This window comes from Callithrix jacchus, chromosome 6, assembly GCF_049354715.1.
Source record: "Callithrix jacchus isolate 240 chromosome 6, calJac240_pri, whole genome shotgun sequence".
NCBI lineage: Eukaryota > Metazoa > Chordata > Mammalia > Primates > Cebidae > Callithrix > Callithrix jacchus.
The window spans coordinates 156,456,412-156,474,654 of NC_133507.1; the positions used below are offsets into that span (position 1 = coordinate 156,456,412).

Consider the following 18,243-nt stretch of genomic DNA (forward strand, 5'->3'; position numbering starts at 1 on the left):
GCTACCTCCACCCGTCATCACAATGGGTCAAGAGAACACTAAGAAGTTCACACAAGTGCATCACCGGAGTTCCTTGTGGGTTCCTCCTGGCCCTACTGTGTTGAAAGCAGTCTTGACCCTTCTGAAGACCAGAGCCAATGACCTCTACCAAGACAGTAAGTCCTCTTTTACCCAATGATTCTTGGATGGAAGGGGTCCCCGGTGCTCTGCGGGAATCTTGAGGTTTCCCGGTCAGCAAAGTGCGCCTTTGAAAACCAGAATGTTGAGACTGGAAGAGCCCTGACTTGCAGGGCAGGGAGACAACAGCCTCAGGGTCGAGTCTTCGGAAGTTTGGCATGTTAGCCTGGGTCCGCTAGAGGCTGATGCCCAGGCAGCCTGAGACTTTTGGCTGAGATTGGGGGAATCAAGGAATGGGAACCAGAAGTAGAGGGAGCACCTTAGACCAGTGCAGTGAAGAAGAGAGAAGGAAAGAGGAGCAGGTGGAAATTGTCGCAGACTGCAGCCCAGTCCTGAGAGAGGTCTGGCCAAGCCAAGGGGGAGTTCTCCAACTGGTTACCCACTAGAACTGTCCTGTGGAAGACAAAGAGAGAGGAAACAAGTTTGAATAGGAAGAGGCTTTCTGCTGTCATGGAGACCTGACATCCGAGAAAGAAAGGAGCGAGGAGGCAGCACTGGGCAGGGGCAGACCCCTGACCACATGACCGCACGAACACTGCAGATCTGATGAAGACGGAGGGCCCTCCTGAGTAAAGGCTGCTGGTGAGGAGGACTTCACATTGGGTGGGTAGGCCCAGGCCCCAGTGCCTGGGTGAGCCTGGCCTCAGCCCCAAAGCTGGGGTTGACCAGAAGTTGCTAAAACCCGTAAGCTGCCAGCTCACTGCCTCTTGAGCAGACTCTTTTTTTTAAAAAAAAAGGGAGCTCACTGAATCTTTTAAAAAATTGATACATAATATTTGTACATCTTTATGGGATATGTATGTTAATTTGTTGCATGTATATAATGTATTCTTTGTCATATGTGGAAACTAAAACAATGCATCTCATGGACGTAGACAGTAGAGCGATGGTTCCCAGAGACTGGGGGCGGTGGTGGGGCGAAGGGTGGGGGAGGAGAGAGTGGTTAATGGGCACAAACCTACATTCGGATAGAGGAGTGAGTTCCGTGTTCTATGAAAGTTCTGTGTTCCTTGAAAGGCGGTTCATGTAGCAGCCTGCAGACCTGTCCCATCATGTCAGAACCCTTTCCACTCTGTTACCAATATTAAGTTAAATGACTGCTTATTTTCTCCACTACCAATGAAAGCCCATTTTTAATGCCTATTTGTAAGTATTTATTCATATGGCTTAGAAGAGTTTTCACAATATGAAATGCCAGGGTGAAAAATGGGATGATTTTGAAGGTTCTTGGTACACAGTGCTAACTTTTGCTTACAACATCTGAGTGATTTTGTGTTTCACCCAGCAGCATAGGAGCACGTTTAGCTCTTTGAAAAAGTCCGGCCAGGGGTAGTCTAGTTTAAAGAAAAGCAGCTAACCATTCACCACGATATTGATTGCAACTGTAATCGGATCTTTAAATACTACAGGGATTGAATACTTTTTTTCTTAATGTTGTTAAACCAGTAGCAGTTTGTTAAAAATCTGTGAGCCTGTGTCAGATGCCAAGCTGGGTTCGGCCCTGCAAGAGATTCACCAAGGCTCTCCCATGAAGATGTAGGAGGGTGCTGGGAAGACTGGGGGGCTGCTGGAAGGTAATGAAGGTATGACCCGTGTGAAGGAGGCAGGGAGGGAGAGAAGGAGGAGGGCTGGAAAAACACCTCCCTTGGCTGCAGTGCAGTCTGGTGGGGTCCAGCGAGGCTGTGGGGAAGTCCTGGACTAATGTCAATCAGAAGAGTCCCACACCCCCCAGGAATGGCCTGCCTCCAGTGAGACAAAGCAGCAAACATAAGAAGCCACCTTTGCTCATTTCTGCTTGCCAGCATCACTTCACACAGCCCCTGACTCTGGGACGACGTGCCGTTTTCTGGAAAGATGCTTTGAAGACAAAACAGGATAGGGCACCCAGCTCCCCCTCAGGTCTCTCACCCGGGTCACCCTCTTCCTTAAAAGTGGAATGACCGCAGTCCTGCCTTTTCCTGCACGTAAGATAACGTCTGATGGCTTTGTCATTGTGCCTCTGGAGACTATGACCAAGTGTTTGTTCTCTTGCACCCAAACCTTGATGTGATTTTGTACAGACTGAACCTTTACCACTCGTACATCAACTGTGAGCTAAAATGATGCTTTGGCGGTGGCTTAGAGAACAACTCTGAAAGACGCCGCCCGGGAGAGTGGACTTCCTTTGGCCGCAGTCCTCAGGAAGACTTCCGAGTAAAAGGAGCTTTAACTCTTACAGACTTGATTTCTGTTTTAGAAGACAGAACTCCCTGTCTCCTAGTATCCCTGCCGCCCTCTGTCTCTGCCTGGGAACAGCCTGCAGCAAGTGTGGCCTCACTGCAAACCAGTGATAGACTTGGTGACAGATTTGGTGACCAACAAATTTGGCGACCGAGAGCCCTCAGTCAAGGATTGTCCCCGCGGCTGAAGATCTGAGAGGCCATTTCCACGGTCACCACAAAAGTCTTCCTGGCTAGTATGGTGCCGACACACCTACAGGTATTTTGGTTTATTTAATTGATTTATCTGAGACTCTTATGTAATTACTAGTTGCTTGCATGTAAATAATTTCTAAGATATTTTCCTCAAAGTATAATTTTTTCTTCTGTTTTTACACAGATTTAATGCAGTCAAACTTGTCTATTTTTGTTTCTTTCTTGACATTGCAATATCAACAAATAAGCTTATTTGGTTTGGATTTTTATATTTAGGTTTTGAATAGTTTATTTGGTTTGAAATTTTATACTTAATTTTTGAATAGTTCTAGAATTTATTTTAGCATCAAGATTAAAATTTGGCATAGATAGTTTTAAAATTCCAAATCACCAGCTAACCTCCCCCCAAAGGCTGAACAATCCCTTCCTTCTTTATTGATTCAAAATGCCATTTTTATGGAATGGCATGTCCTTATGCATAAGTTTCTCTGACATAAGTTGTGTGTCGTGTCTGCTGTTTCCCCAGCACCTCACTTCGTACCCAGTGGTAGCTCTGCAATCATCTTCTGTGAACTGCACGCTTCTGTGTGCAGAACCCTGCAGGGTGCATGACCTGAGCATCTCAGTTAACTCCTGCAATCAGCTTCCACTGTGAGCTCTTACTGCCTTCATCCTGTAGACGGGGAGTCTGGGACTCTCAGGGGACAGCTGATAGGCAAACCTCTTCAAGCCAGCAAGTGACAGCAGTGCCCCATTGTCCAGCCAAGGACAACGATGAATCTTCTGTCACACAGTTTGTGGGAAGTAGAAAAGTTCCTCTTCAAAGTTTCCTTTCTTGTTTTAGAAAAATTCATAAGTGTTAGAAATAATAGTTTGTTTTAAACACTTTCTTCAAAGCCTTCTTGCTTTTTACTAGTAGCTCTTTGTTAAGCCCTATCCTACGTAGCTGTTAGATGTGCTTACAGGCACGTAGTACATTCTATGTCCTTGTACTTTAACCAAGATATCTGTGCTGGACGTGCTCACAGGCATGTCCCAGCTCGCAGCCCATGCCTCTTTTTTATTTGGACTTCCTTTTTGTTCTCCATTGCTCTTACCTATTTAAAACAGTTTTAAGTTTTTAGCCAATCGGGTTTTAGTTTAGATTGTGGGGTCTGGCTCCAACCAACTGAAATCAGACACAGCATTAAGGAAGACCCCAAATGCTTAAGGGATAAATATGTCCACTTTCCTTTTGTGCTCTCATGGCAAGATTGCTAACAAGGGTACCCTTTCTGCAGAAAGTAAAAAGAATTGCTTTGCCGAGAGATCATTTTTCCCAGTACTAATTTTTCTTTGTGGCACCAAAAAAAATGTATGCTTAACACCATTCATATCTCTACATGCACAAGTTTCTGGAGCCTCTCTATTCTGTCTCCCAGAGCAGCATGTTTTGCTTTTAGAGACCAGGAGGGCACTTAGGAGTAACTGGTTAGGCAAGTCACACCTTCTCTCCTCCTCCTTCTCCTCCTCCTCCTGCATCTCCTCTTTCTTTTGCAATGTCTTCCTGAGTGGGCATGCACTCGACTCCAGCTAGCTGGGCTGAAAGAACTGAGCTGTTGAGGTGTCTTCATTTCCCAGGGCTGCTGTAACAAAACACCAGAAACTGGATGGTTTAAAACAACACATTGATTGTCTCGCAGATGGAGCTACCAGGAGCCTGAAATAGAGAGGCTGGCAGGGCCACGCTCCCTCTGGGGGTTCCAGGGAAGAACATGCTCCACTATCCTGGCTTCTGGAGCTGCTGGGAGTCCTAGGTGTTCCTTGACTAAGAGATGAGTCTGTCACTCCCACCTCTGCCTCCACCAGGCATGGTGTCCACCCCGTGCTCCTCTAGTATCTCTCCTCCTCTTGCAAGGGCACCAGTCACATTGGACCAGAGCTCACCCTACTGCAGAATGGTCTCATCTGAACCAATTACAATAAGCCATGATGCTATTTTCAAAGAAAGCCACATTCTGAGGTTCCAGGAAGGACAAGAATTTAAGGCGAAAGGCCCTTTTCACTCCCCGTGTGTACTGTATGGAAATACTGTATGAAATGTGTGTAAACTCACCTGCCATGGGTCAATTCCTAGTCCTCAAGTTCCCACAGAGGTGAGAGGCCTGCTCATTTCTCTCTACACAGCAGTCACACACCTCTATGCAGGGTGAGATCGAGAGGAGGAGGGAGCCTGCGTGGGCCACGCTGCTCCTGGGGTGCTCTTGTTTCCCTCTCATATCTGTAAAGAAGGAAGGGGGTCTTCATCTGTATCCCTGCTTCCATGGGCTCAGCACAGTGGGCTTGGGCCCCACCATGCCTTCTGGAAGCCCTGGCTAAGTGAGTTTGCTCAGCCAACCCCAGCACTACCTGGTGCCACTGTCCTGAGCTTCTGACAAAGGCCAAGGGGTTTGGAAACCAGTCTGTGACCCCAAGTGTCAGTTCAGGTCTCCTAGCCAGTTTTTGTGGTAGAAAGACTTATTTACTGTGTCTGTATGTCTAAATCCTGTGTCTGCCTGCCAACTGGTTTAGGATTTGACTGTGAACCGAATTGAAGAAGTGGCTGAAAAGGATTGACATTTGGGAGTCAGAGTTAACATGTAGAGAGAAAAGCCTGGGGCTGGGGCTGGGGCAGGGCAGTGGCTTTCAGCCTTACTGCTTTAGGAAGCACAGTCCCTTGACTTTGGCGGCATCAGAGGGATGTTGCTGGGGCTCATTAGTGACAGGGGAGGACCCAAGTGAGGCTCTTGCCCAGGTCTCACCTGGGTTTGACTTCTCCAGGTCGACCTGGGTCACAGCAGGGACTAGAAAACCAGAAAGAGGGTCTCTGTGGCCCAGCCAGGTAGAGCAGGCAGGCGAGCAGATGCTTTTGTTAGCTTTCCCTGGTTATGTAGCCAGGGCAGTATCTATACTAGGAGATATTTTGGTATTTTCCTGTTCATCTTGTCTGACCTTCATCTAAAGTGAAGGGGGACTTATCCAGTCATTATGTGGCTTTCCCCACTTTCTCTGAAATCCAGAAATGTATCTTTATGATCTGGATTTTGGAAATGGGAGCACAGCTTTCCCCATGGGACATAGATTTTATTAACAAAAAAATGGAGCTGTGTGAAGAGGCATTTTGGAGAGGGAAATGGAGGAATACAGTTGAATGACATTCAGGAAAATCTAAAGACCAAAATTATCCTTTCCTGAGATGTACATGTGGGTTAGGGGTGACACGGGCACCATGAGACCTAGGGCAGCAGCTAGAGAAGTTTCAGGATGACCCTGGAACCAGAGGAGTCAACTCCAGGCCCAGCCCACCCCTGCACTGGGCCTCCAGGTCTTCAGGGTCCATGCTGAGCACAGGCAAGCTTGGGGGAGAGCAGATGGCACAAGCCTTGGTCCCACCAGGCTTCTGGGCACCTTGCAATCATCAACACCAGCTACTGTTCAGAAATCTGCTAAGGGAGAGTTTCCTGTCAAAATAGATGCTGAGAAGGAAAGTAAAATAACCTCCAGCTGTTCTATCTCATTGGCAGGGGGGCAAGTCGGAGTGGTAGCTGCAGCATGACTCCAGGTGGCATTGCCAACCAGCCCACCCTCAACTAGCAGCTAGGTGCCAAGGCACGAGGCTCAAAGAGAATTGAACATTACAAGTCTTTATATATTCAAAATGTGCAAAAAGGAACCCAAATCTAAGACCTGGTGACTAGGGTGTCATTATAACTTCCTAAGTTTTGCAAGATAATAGGTGTATTTCAGATGTCACTCTTTGATAGAGGAAACACCTGTGTTTGGCATTTTTTCTTTGCATCAGGCAGCTATTGTTGCAAAAATGCTGTGTAACAAACAGACCCAAGAACCTCAGGCTTTATTTCTCATTCCCAGAGTCATGTGCAGGTTGTGACTCTGCTGGGCTCAGCTGGGATTGGCTGTGCATGGCTCTAGGCTGTGGGCATTAGCCTCATTCTTCTCAAAACAACAACTATCAGGGCATGTTGCTTTTACGGCAGAAATGCAAGAAGCGAAGCTAAACCACATGGGTGCATGTAAGGACTCTGTTAGTGTCTTGTTTGCTAACTTTCCAGGGGCCAGGAAAACAAGTCACATGACAAACCTCTAAATCAACCCAAGTAGATTGTCCTCCACGTATTCCACTGGGAGGCACCAAAGAATCACATGAAACAAGTTCTGGCTGTATGATCACTTATAGAGAAAGGGTGAAGGTCTGGGACCCTGAATCTAATCTACCATTATCCCACTAGGAGATTTTTTTCTAAACCAGTATAGGGCTGGAGGCTCTGGTCTTAGACACATGGTACACACGCTTGGCAGAAATGAAATTAGGAAGAGATTTCTTTGACCTGCCCTCGGTCCACCTTGCTTCAGATGCATGAGTCTCTAGGACAACCTTTGGAAATGTTGCTGCCTTTGCCTGGAAGAACCTCTCCTGACCTTTTTTTCTCATCCAAATTCACTCATTTGTCCCAGAGACATCTCTGACTGGTGAGACTGAGAGGGGAACAGGCCACCGTGGCTGACCTCAGCTTCCCACCCTGCAGCAAGCACACTAGGGTCAAGTGTGGGTCAGGTCACCCTTCTCCCTCTGCCAGGCAGGGTACCCAGTGCTGATGCAGCCAACAGTCTGAGTTTTCCTGCTCTGCAGACCCCAATCCTCCTCCGTGTGAGTCAGTCCAAGGGCTGGCTTTGGAGAGAGGCTGACAAGAAGCCCAACTGGGGCCGTAAATTCAAACTGAACTCTCCAATATAAATTTACCTCTCAGACAACAAACAACAGGTTAACAAAATCTCTCGTTGGCTTTAAAACTCAATCTCTACAGCTCCTGTGTCTTATTTCTTAGTAGGTTTTAATTCATAAGAGATTTAAGGCTTATGAATAACTAGCCCCCTGAGAACCCACAAGCCCCTCTTCATTCTTTCTTTTTCCCATTTTTAAATAAAATTTCATTGAAGACAGTTTCATTAAAGTATAACACACATGCAGAAAGATGCACAAATAATAAGCAGACAGATCAACGGATCTCATAACGTAAACACAGTCATGCAACAAACCCATAGGTCATCAACAGAACATCACTTAGATGAGGAAGCAGCTGGGCATTTATCCAGAGCAAAAGAAATCTGTGTGGCAGAGACATAGCTGCACCACACGTTTATCGCAGCTCTGTGTACAACAGCAAAGACACGCAGTCAACCTAAGTGTTCACTGACGGACAAAGGGAGAAAGGAAATGCAGTATACGTACACAATGGAATACTTTGCAGCCATAAAAAACAATGAAATCACGTCATTTGCAGCAACGTGGGTGGAACTGGAGGTTACTATGTTAAGTGAAATAAGCCACACACAGAAAGACAGATGCTTCATGTTCTCACTCATATGCAGAAGCTGAAAAAAAGGTGATTTTATGGAGACAGAGAATAGAATCCTATATTATCTGGCTCATTACAGAAAAAAAGAAAGGGCTGTGGAGAATAGGATGACAAATATGAGAGGCTGGGAAGAGGGTGAGAGGAAGAGGGGATAAAGAGAGGTTGATTTGTGGTTACGAACATATAGTTAGATAGAAAGAAATAAGTCCCAACCCTTGATAGCAGACTAAGGGTGACAACAGTCAGCAACTGTGCAGTATATTTCAAATTAGTTAGAAGAGAGAACTTGAAATGTTACCGACACATAGAAATGATTAATACTCACGGTGATGGATATCCCAAATACTCTGACTTGATCATTACACATTCTGTGCATAAAACGAGTACTCACATGTACACCATAAATATTTTAAAGCATTTTATATCCATTGAAAGAAGAAACAGGTCATTGCCAGCAACCGAGAGTTACCCTTCTCATGCCCACTTTGGTTAACCAGCCCCTTCTCCCATTACCCAGAGTCTGAACACCATAGATCAGTTTTGCCTGTTTTTGAGCTTAACATAAATAGAATCATACAGTCTTCGGTGTCTAGCTTCTGATGTCTAATATCGTATCTGCAAGATTCATTTATGTTGTGGTGGTGAATTGTTTTGATCTGTCTGCTTCTATGACTGTATGAGATTCTACTGTATTTATCTTTTCTTTTCTTGATGGACTTTTGGATTTGTTCCATGTTTTTACTGAAATGAGTACTGCCACTATGAACACTTTTGTGCGTATGTCTTTGGGTGACATTCATATGCATTTCTGCTGGATACCTGCCTGGGAGTGGAATTGCGGGGGAAGGATAAGATACAAAGGGGTGTGTGGACTGCAGTGTCCAAAATAGTGGTGCCATTCACGCCCCCAGTGGCAGTGTGTGAGAGGTTTAACAGCTCCAAATCCTCATTAGCGCTGGGTTTCGCCTGTCGTTCTTGTTTGAGCCATTCTGGAGGGTGTGTTGCAGCATCTCCTGTGGTTTCCTGTGGCATTTCCTTGACAACCCATCAAGGCGGGCATCTTCTCATGCATGGGCCATTTGAATATCCCCTCCATGAAACACTTAGCTGCATCTTTTACCCACTTTCTGCTGGATTTTCTCTTTTTCTTATTGGTGTGTGAGAGTTCTTTATATTTGCTACATGTGAGTTCCGTATCAGGTGTGTCTGTTGAAAAGCCTTCTCCTGCTCCATGCTCTATTTCCCTATCATCCTTTATTTTCCTGTTTTAGCTGATAATACCTCAGACAGAGCTAGTGCCTTACTCCCTGGAAGAAACCATCATAGGTCTCTCTGTGCATCTGCCATGGTTTGGCATTCTAGTCCTAACTGTAACTCAACACCCTACAGACTGGCTTGTAGCTGGGTGGATCAGCACAGGCATTGCCCCTCCCTCATTAGTGAATGCCCATAGTCCCTGAACACATATAACTTCTTAAGCGGGACCCTAGGAGGAAATACACATTTGGTCAGAGACATCCATAACTCCAATCAATCTGCCATAAACCCAGGTGTCTTCAAAGATGCTTCCACTGAAATGACTCTAACTCTATCATGAGAACCTATGAATCAATCTGGAATAAGTAAGAAGAATAAGAACTTTTCCTCACCGTGAGATCTGCTTTGAGGGGCCCAACTCACCCATAGGACCTTAAGTCACTCATACAGCAAAGTCAAAATGGGACAAATTCTGGCCCTACAGGAAAGTGACAATAGGAGGAAGTCATTTTTCTTGTTAACATGAGCGGGGTGTCACACAGGCTTTCCTACTGCACCGTGGGCACTTGGGCAGGGGACATTTGCAACATGGAAGTGGGACAGGGAGCAATTCCAGTCTGAGACCACTGGTGCCTTTTCCATGAGGGTCCACCCGACCAAAACATTGGCTGGGAAGGTGACAAGCAAGACAGCCACACACAGCATTGTGTAAGGAGAAGTGGATGACCACACTGCCCCTCAGTGGATGGCCACACTGCCCCTCAGTGGGCGTGGCTGGAGGAGGAGAACACTGACGGGGGTGTCACCAGAGGCCCCAGTTAAACATGCCGTGGAGCCTCTGCCCCAGCACAGTTTCAGAAAATAAGCCTCAGCTCACGAGGTCAGCAAAGCACCCTCGCCATGGCTATTGGAACAAAGCCCACAGCCATTCCTGAGAATTCCAGTTGAAGGGGAATGCTGAGCAGATGTGATGTCTTGGCCTTGGGAATTTCGAAGTCTCTTGTTTCATTCCCAGGAAGCTCCATCATATGCTGCCTGAGCCTTGGGTGCATGACATTCCTTGAAAGACAGGAGGCACACCACCCCAGCCCAATCAAGGACACAGTGAAAAACGTGGGTGATGAGGTAGGTGCCAGCTATACAGCTGTCTGCAAAACCATGCTTAGTATTAAAAAAAACAGATTGAAAATCCTAATATAGCAATACTCTAAGTCCACATGTGATTTTGATGAGAAGGGTTTGTACCTCCTATAAAGCCCTGGAGTAAATAAGCAAACTCATTGAATTGCCAAGTGTGAGAAAATTCCCTTTGAAGAATTCTCAAAGCAAGTCAATAATTTCTGGATGGAAAATGGGCACTCCTCACTGCCTGTGCATGCAGCCCTGGGGAAATGTGAGTTTTCTCAGGATAGAAACAAAGAGTTGAGCTGACAAGTTGGGGGGTTTGGAGCCCCTGGTAACTCTAAGAAAGTGGAAAACTGAAACTATTCTGTTGTGAATTTCTGGGCCCCGGGGCCACTGTGGAGATGAAAGGAGAGAGAAGGAAGTCCCCAGGGTACTTAATGGCACTACTGAGAAACACAGTGGGGAGGAGCAGATAAGCCTCAGACCTCAGTGGGTGCTGCAGCCATCCTTGGCAAGTCAGACCCAGCTGAGCATCCCTCCTTCCCTGCATCCCACATGCAATTCCCTGTAGTGGAAACCTGCATCCCCAGCACTATAAGCTCCCAAGCACTAAGAGCACTAAGAACCTGCATCTCCAGGACTAACAGCCCCCAGCACTAAGAGGAAGGGGACCCCTGAGCTGTCAGTGCCTGGCACAGCTCACCCTGTCTCACACCCAGCCCTGCGCTCCTGGCTCCCACCAGAAACACTGCCTCAAACCCTCACCAGAAATCCTAGAATGAGGTGCTTTTTAAATCCAGATGCAACTGTGAATAAATACTTGGTTTTTAGACAGAATTCCCAATTCCCCAGTGAAGATTCTGTTGTATTAGAAACCGACATTTCCTAGAATAAGAAAATAAGGAAACCAGATTTCCTTTGCAGATTTTGCAGTCAGTGGGACTTGAGAAGCAGGGAAGAAATCACATTTTTGTGTCACCTAGTAAGTGCCCCAACCCATCCTCTAGGCTGCCCCAGGGGTAGCCCGGACTCTTTCCCATCACCTGGTCTTTGATGTCTCCTCTCTCCCTGCTCCCCTCTGGGTGGCTTCTGAGAGTCAAGGATGAAAACAGTACTGCAGCTCCAGGGGAAAGGGCAGCCCCAGGCCTAGAGTTGACCCTAGCGTGTGTGTGGTCTGGTGGCCCTGGTCTGGCTCTGGCTCTGTCACTGCTGCCCACGTTTCTGGCTGCCATGACTCACAGTCTGTTCTCAGCTTGGTCACAGCTCAGTAGCTGTCTCTGCCAACCAACTGGTGCCATATTAGCCTCCCTGGGGCATTTCTGCCGAGTCTGACAATGCTGCCCATTGACTTTAGCTTACGTGTCTGGCCTGTATCTGCCTATGGGGGTCCTTCCTCTCACCCACTGCCACTCCTCTGGGAAACTCCCTGGCCAAACTTCCACGACCCCTGAGCACCCCCACATGAGTGAGCAGGAATTTCTCACGGCCTTCCACAGCCGGAGGGAGCCCGGGGCATCCCAGGAGTGTTGGTCTGAGATCTTCTGCAGAATCATGCATTCTCCTCCCTAAGTACTCAGTGGGGAATGACACAGAAGCCCCTCTGCTTTTGTGCTTTACCCTCAATCTTTCTCTTAATGTACGTCCTCCATGCCCCTTGGACTCCAGTCTCAATCGTGACACATATCTGACTAATTTTTGTCTCCCTCTTCCACCATTCTGTGGGGCTATCAAGAGCACAATGAAAGATCCAAGAGCCGTTTGTTAGATTTTTCAGGGATTTTGCAAGCTGGTTGTTAAGGCATTATGAAAAAGCAAATCACAAAAATTCACAGTTAGATTCATTTTATTAAAAGCAACAGCAATAAACACTTAAACCGTATCAATTCCTAATTATTTTGCCACATTTTACTATTATCAGTGCTCTTGTGGTTTACATTTGTTGTATCTTGATGGTGGACACACCATCTGATGGTGGCCACTGGGAATCTTTTCTCAGGGCTGTAACCAGTCAGGTCACATCAGAAGCTTGTAATTGACCATGGTGGGAGTATTTACACCATGGGTATCAGTAAATGCTATGAACCAGGGCCTGACTTATTGTTGATTGCTTAGTCTTAAGCATGATAGAGGAAATGTTAATACTCAGTGCAGATTAAACATGAAAATATGTCATGTCGGGCCAGGGGCGGTGGCTCAAGCCTGTAATCCCAGCACTTTGGAAGGCCGAGGCAGGTGGATCACTAGGTCAACAGATTGAGACCATCCTGGTCAACATGGTGAAACCCCGTCTCTACTAAAATTACAAAAAATTAGCTAGGCATGGTGGCGTGTGCCGGTAGTCCCAGCTATTCTGGAGGCTGAGGCAGGAGAATTGCCTGAACCCAGGGGGTGGAGGTTGCAGTGAACCAAGATCGCGCCATTGCACTCCAGCCTGTGTAACAAGAGCGAAACTCCGTCTCAAAAAAAAAAAAAAGAAAGTATGTCATGTCTATAGCCATCATATTGTGAATAGCACAAAAACTCGAGAATATACTCTTCCATTGTCAGAAAACTCAGCAATTCAGCAAAGAAGTCACTCACATCGTGAATAAACTAGTGAAGCTTCACTGTTGTTTCATTTCTTTTTCACTTGTTAACATGAATGAAAATATCAACCCACATTTATATCTGAACTACTCTCATTCAAGAATGGAACCATAGGTTGACTGCAGATATTGCACAAAAGTTTGGCAGGAAAAAATCAATAAAGTCATTTCATGAGAATAAATTGGCTATGAGAAATTTATAATAATGAGTATTATATGATTTAGTATTATTTGTAGGTATTTGCTGCATATTCTTTTTAGCAGTAAAGGTACAATGAACTTATGTCCACATGCACATATTTTAGATATCTACTTGTTAATCCTTCACGCACACCGCACCACTGACTAGAACAGTGGGCTGGGTACAAAGAGAGACAAACCAGCTTACCAGTAAGGAAACAAAAATTGAGAAGTGTTTTTAAAAGGCTACATCTATCAAAAATCCAGAAGATGTCATGTAAGAGATGATTTGACTCTAAGATCAGTTAGGAGCAAAAACAAAAGTAAAAAAGCGAGACTAAATCTGGGAGTAAAGAAACATGATTCCATCTCCCTAGCCTACCTTCTTTTACCGCTCAGCCTGGGGAACAGAAATTAGAGATGAAAGGAAAAGTGTATAGTTTTACCACATTGTGGCTGTAGTTTTCACTCTGTTGACCAGGGAAGTAAAGTACCTTTTTTATGTTTACTGGACGTTTGGATTTCCTCTTTTGTGAAGTGCCTGTTCAAGTCTTTTGATCACTTTCCAGTTGGGTTACCTGTCTTTTGCTGGCCAGTTTCTCATTTTCTACTCATCTAACGTGGGAAACTTTAAAAAAATTCTGTTGTTTCTATTATCTTTTTTTAAATACTTTCTTTCCCAAAACTTTAATTTTTTTATTTGGGATATTTCACAGCTTTTTCTGTGGGTCATCAATGTGTGTATTTATATCTCTAAGGATGTACTTGTATTGGTTTTAGACGTTTATCCATAATTCTTTTCAATGACAGCTTTCTCACTCTCAAATATTTTTTTTCAACATTTGTAGACGTAAAGACGTTTTTAGCAATTATTATAGTAAATGCCATGCTGTTTCTGCCACCCTGCCATATTTTAGTTTTTTGCATTATACACATGACTTTTTTGTTTACATGTTTCCTTGTTTACCATCTTTTTCCTACCAACAGTTTTCATCTTGTTCATCTCCAGTGTTTAGAAAATGCTGCATAAAGGAGATGGCTTAAAATCCTTCTTGAATTAAAGTGACCTATTTTTTTTTTCTAATAATGGGTTTTCTTTTTCATCTTAAAGTTCAAACATTCTACCAGAATGTTTTGAGAAATTCTCTGTTTGTTTTGCCTTGAATAAGGTGAGCTGTTTTCATATTTAGTCTTAGTCAATTGCTTTATACCTTTGATTACCAATTCTGATCCCATTACAAAGGACAGTATTTCCAGACTCTATTTTCCATTTCTGTTGATTTTTTAAAAATGTTTTTGTGTTACCTTTAATACAATTACACCAATAATGGATTTATTCATGCTTTTTCTTAAAATTCAAAAGCCATAAAATTGTAAAAGTGAAATTCTTTCTTCTCCTGTCAGTACTGACATATTTATGACTATTTTCCTTCACTGTGCATAGTCACTGTCAAATGCACATGTTATAGTTTATCCAACCACCTCCCAATGACGGACATTTAAGTGATTACTAGTTTTTCACACTTACAGAGTTGCAGTGCATACTTCTGTGAATGTATCATTCTGCATGCATTCAGCATTTCGATGGGATATTTTTCTAGAGGTAGAATCACAAGGCCAAACGTTATCTTTAAAATGTTGGCAGATAATGCTAAATGGCTCCTCAGAGACACTATACCAATTTATAGTCCCCAAACTAGAGGGTTTATTTCTTGTACTCTGGTGGCCAAGATTGGCGAGTGTCAATTCTGATGAGCAAAAACTTTATCTTTATTCGCATTCTTCTTATTTCTTAATAAATTTCAACTTTCTGAGTATTTTTCTCTATTTTTATTTTCTGTATCATTTGCTTAACTTGCCAAAGGGTCATGATTATATTTTAATTTCTTCCAACAATGATGCTACTCGGTTTATTAAACATTTTATTCTCCCCTTCCACCATCATATTTCTATTTAAAAAATGACATACTTTTTATTTCTTTAAGACTAGAAAACCATCCTTTTATAAGATTTTCCTTTGTTCCATGAAATGCATTCATTTCAGGTGCAGATTTTCCTCTTAGTTTGTGTAACAATGTTCCGAATACTTCTCAGTCCTTGTTCCCTTGTTGTTCTCTGCTTACCTCATTCTTTTTTTTTTTTTTTTTTTGAGACAGAGTTTCGCTCTTGTTACCCAGGCTGGAGTGCAATGGTGCAATCTCGGCTCACTGCAACCTCCGCCTCCTGGGTTCAAGCAATTCTCCTGCCTCAGCCTCTTGAGCAGCTGGGATTACAGGCACGCGCCACCGTGCCCAGCTAATTTTTTGTATTTTTAGTAGAGATGGGGTTTCACCATGTTGACCAGGATGGTCTCGATCTCTGGACCTTGTGATCCACCTGCCTCGGCCTCCCAAAGTGCTGGGATCACAGGCATGAGCCACCGCGCCCGGCCCACCTCATTCTTGAAACATAGACGTTTTCTTTTGCTGTTGAAGCTTAGGCATATCGAAGGCCTGCTTGTTTTATTATGAAAATTACCAAACACCACAAAGGCATCTCTACAATGGCCCCATATACCCATCACCCAGATCCCAAATATCAAGAAATTGCCTTCGTTCATTTATTTGTTTTCTTGTTTTCCTTCCTTCCCTCCCTCTTTCTCCTCTCTTTCCTTCCTCCTGTCCTTCCATCTTTCTGAAATATTGTAAAGCAAATTACGGATGCCAGATCATTTCATCCTTACGTTCTTCAGTATGCTTTGCTGTTTTAAAAAATGAGCATTTTCTTACATAACTACAATGTCATTAACAGCTGACATAATTAACAACTCTTTGAAATCATCCAGTGCCCATTTCAGATATCACTAATGGCGTCAAAAGTGACTTTTGTAAAGTTGGTTTGAAAAGGTCCACTTTTAAAATGTATTTTCACTTGGCTATTCGAATATTGTGGGCTCTGTGCTATGCTGGTCTAGGACTAGAAATGAAATGGAGGGACAATCCCTGTCCCCACTTCCAGCTAATCACTTGCCCCATCTCTCTGTGTGCTGAGTACATTGCAGAAAAATAGTAAAATTGGTACTAAGTACTTAGGGACAGTTCTTAGAATGAATATTTGATTTACCAACTTCATTTACTAAGTGTTCTATCAAGCCTTTTCTGTTACAGCTGCCAGGAAGCCCCAGCAGAAGCCCAGCCACATGGCCTGGCCAGCACTTAAGCTGGTGATATTAAAGAATGTCTTTTTAAATTTATATCCACTTAAGAAATTTCTGAAGCCTGGAAAGCATTTTCACTGTGCAAAGGGTTAAGAATAACAAATTGAGGCATAGTAGCATTTTTCTAAGGAAAAAACAATTCAGCAGATCAAAGGGCAGATTATGCAAATTATGGTAATGGATTTGTATTTTCCCCTGGTTATCACAGAAGCCTGTCTGCAGAGGAAAGTGACTATACATCCGAAAATACCCAGATTAAGGACTGACAGGGTCCATGCAAGTAGAAAGGTATCATCTCCTAAAACCCACGACCCACCAAGGTCCTTTGAAGATACCACTGCTATCAAAACAGCCTTGCTACGGAGGAGAGCGCTAGCTGGGACTTTCAGCTTTTCAGAAGCATGAGACATGGCCCCAGTTAAGAACTAAAACAGCAGAAACCAACTACAGTGAAGGCACCAGTGAAGTCCGATTCTCAGACTAGGGGTTGAGAGCTCAAGACTCATTCTAGGCTCTGCCCCAACCCTCATTTGGTCTCAGACACGTCCTTGGGATTCTTTCTGGGAGTGCATTCCTGGTGACTCTGCTTCCTATATGTGCTTCTAACTGTCACCTAGCAGGTACAGTGCCATCATATCTGCAGAACAGAGGAACTGTTTACCTATGGCAGTCCTTTTATTTACAAAAGCGAGTCTTCCTCTCCATCATTTTCTCCACCTCCGCCTAATTCCAGTACATCGAATGGGGCAAAGAACAAGCTCTTCTGAGCCGGTCATGAGATTTCTCCAAGTTCCGGCTCCCTTTTCTGAACAACAGGAGGTACCCACCTTACACGTTGTTCTGAAGCTTACATGAAATACTGTTGGGTGCTTATTAACAATTCCTGGTTTCCTCATTATTTTGCTCTTTCATTTAACCTGTAGTACTCATAGCTCTTCCTCATTCTAAAAACAATCTCAAAGATCATTTTATTTTGTTACATGCAGGTGCTCTGAAGTTTATTGTCTCTGTGGCCAATAGCAGGAGAAGCTGAACCCCCTCGCCGATGTCATGGGGGGGACTTTGCACATGTCCCTGATCCCACTTCAGCAGCCTTGCAAACCCAGGGCCTATTTCAATGTCCACCTCCCCTGACTTGGAGGTTTAAACCTGTGCCCCCCGGCTGCTCTGTGCCTTGCCCAGAAGACATGGGACAGACAATTCCATTGTTACCAACTGTCCCTTCTTGGTTTGCTCCTCCTGGAGCTTTTAGGCTGGGCTGGACCCACAAACTGAGCTTGAGGGTAGCAGGCCGATGTCACTCAAAGGTTGGAGAGGGGTTGATTGTAGTGTCGGTTCACAACTCTTCTGTCCCTCACACCCTGTGTGGCCTCCTTTGGGGAAGGTATGTTTTCCTCCCCACTGAACTGGGCTTGACCATGTGACTTGCTGTGGCCATGTGGGCAGAGACAGCTGTGTGTCCACCCTGAACAGCCGCTTTAGGAGGTCTGCGTGGTGCCATTGGCCTCCTGTGCCCCTGCAGTCCCCCTGCTGGTTAGTATCCAAAATGCTCAGTTGAAGAGTTCCCTGCCTTGGTTCAGGTGACAGCTGCCACTTCCACTATGGTCCGACCAAAATTCAACACCAACCTTCCCTTTATCGTGCCCTTTGGTACGGGCAGGCCCCACTGTGGCACCTCTGGGGCCATCTGCTGCTTGGAACACAAACTCGAGGCCACCTGCCGATGCCCTTTCCCTTCCTGTCTCATCTCTGAGGCCATAAGTGACCTCATGATCTGAGACAAAGCCTCACATGCAATCGCTTTTCCGAAGTCCCCTGACAATTCAACATGCATTGCTTCCTTGCAATGGGCCGCTCCTTCCCTGGCCTCTGTTAAATGGCAGACCCTCCTTGCGGGGAACATTCAGTTGTCT

At 44.9% G+C, this 18,243-nt stretch overlaps 1 long non-coding RNA gene across 4 annotated transcripts; it reads left to right on the forward strand.

The window, feature by feature from the left end:
- Nucleotides 1-65: 65 nt before the first annotated feature.
- Nucleotides 66-17,210, forward strand: LOC118154703 (uncharacterized). Of its 4 annotated transcripts, none has more exons than XR_013519420.1 (5): nucleotides 66-759; nucleotides 1,627-1,760; nucleotides 1,910-2,655; nucleotides 10,260-10,369; nucleotides 16,539-17,210. It is a non-coding gene; the product is annotated as an uncharacterized LOC118154703 (long non-coding RNA). The 4 variants fall into 4 exon arrangements; XR_013519419.1 differs by having other exon boundaries at nucleotides 1,980-2,655; XR_013519418.1 differs by having other exon boundaries at nucleotides 1,627-2,655.
- Nucleotides 17,211-18,243: the final 1,033 nt, after the last annotated feature.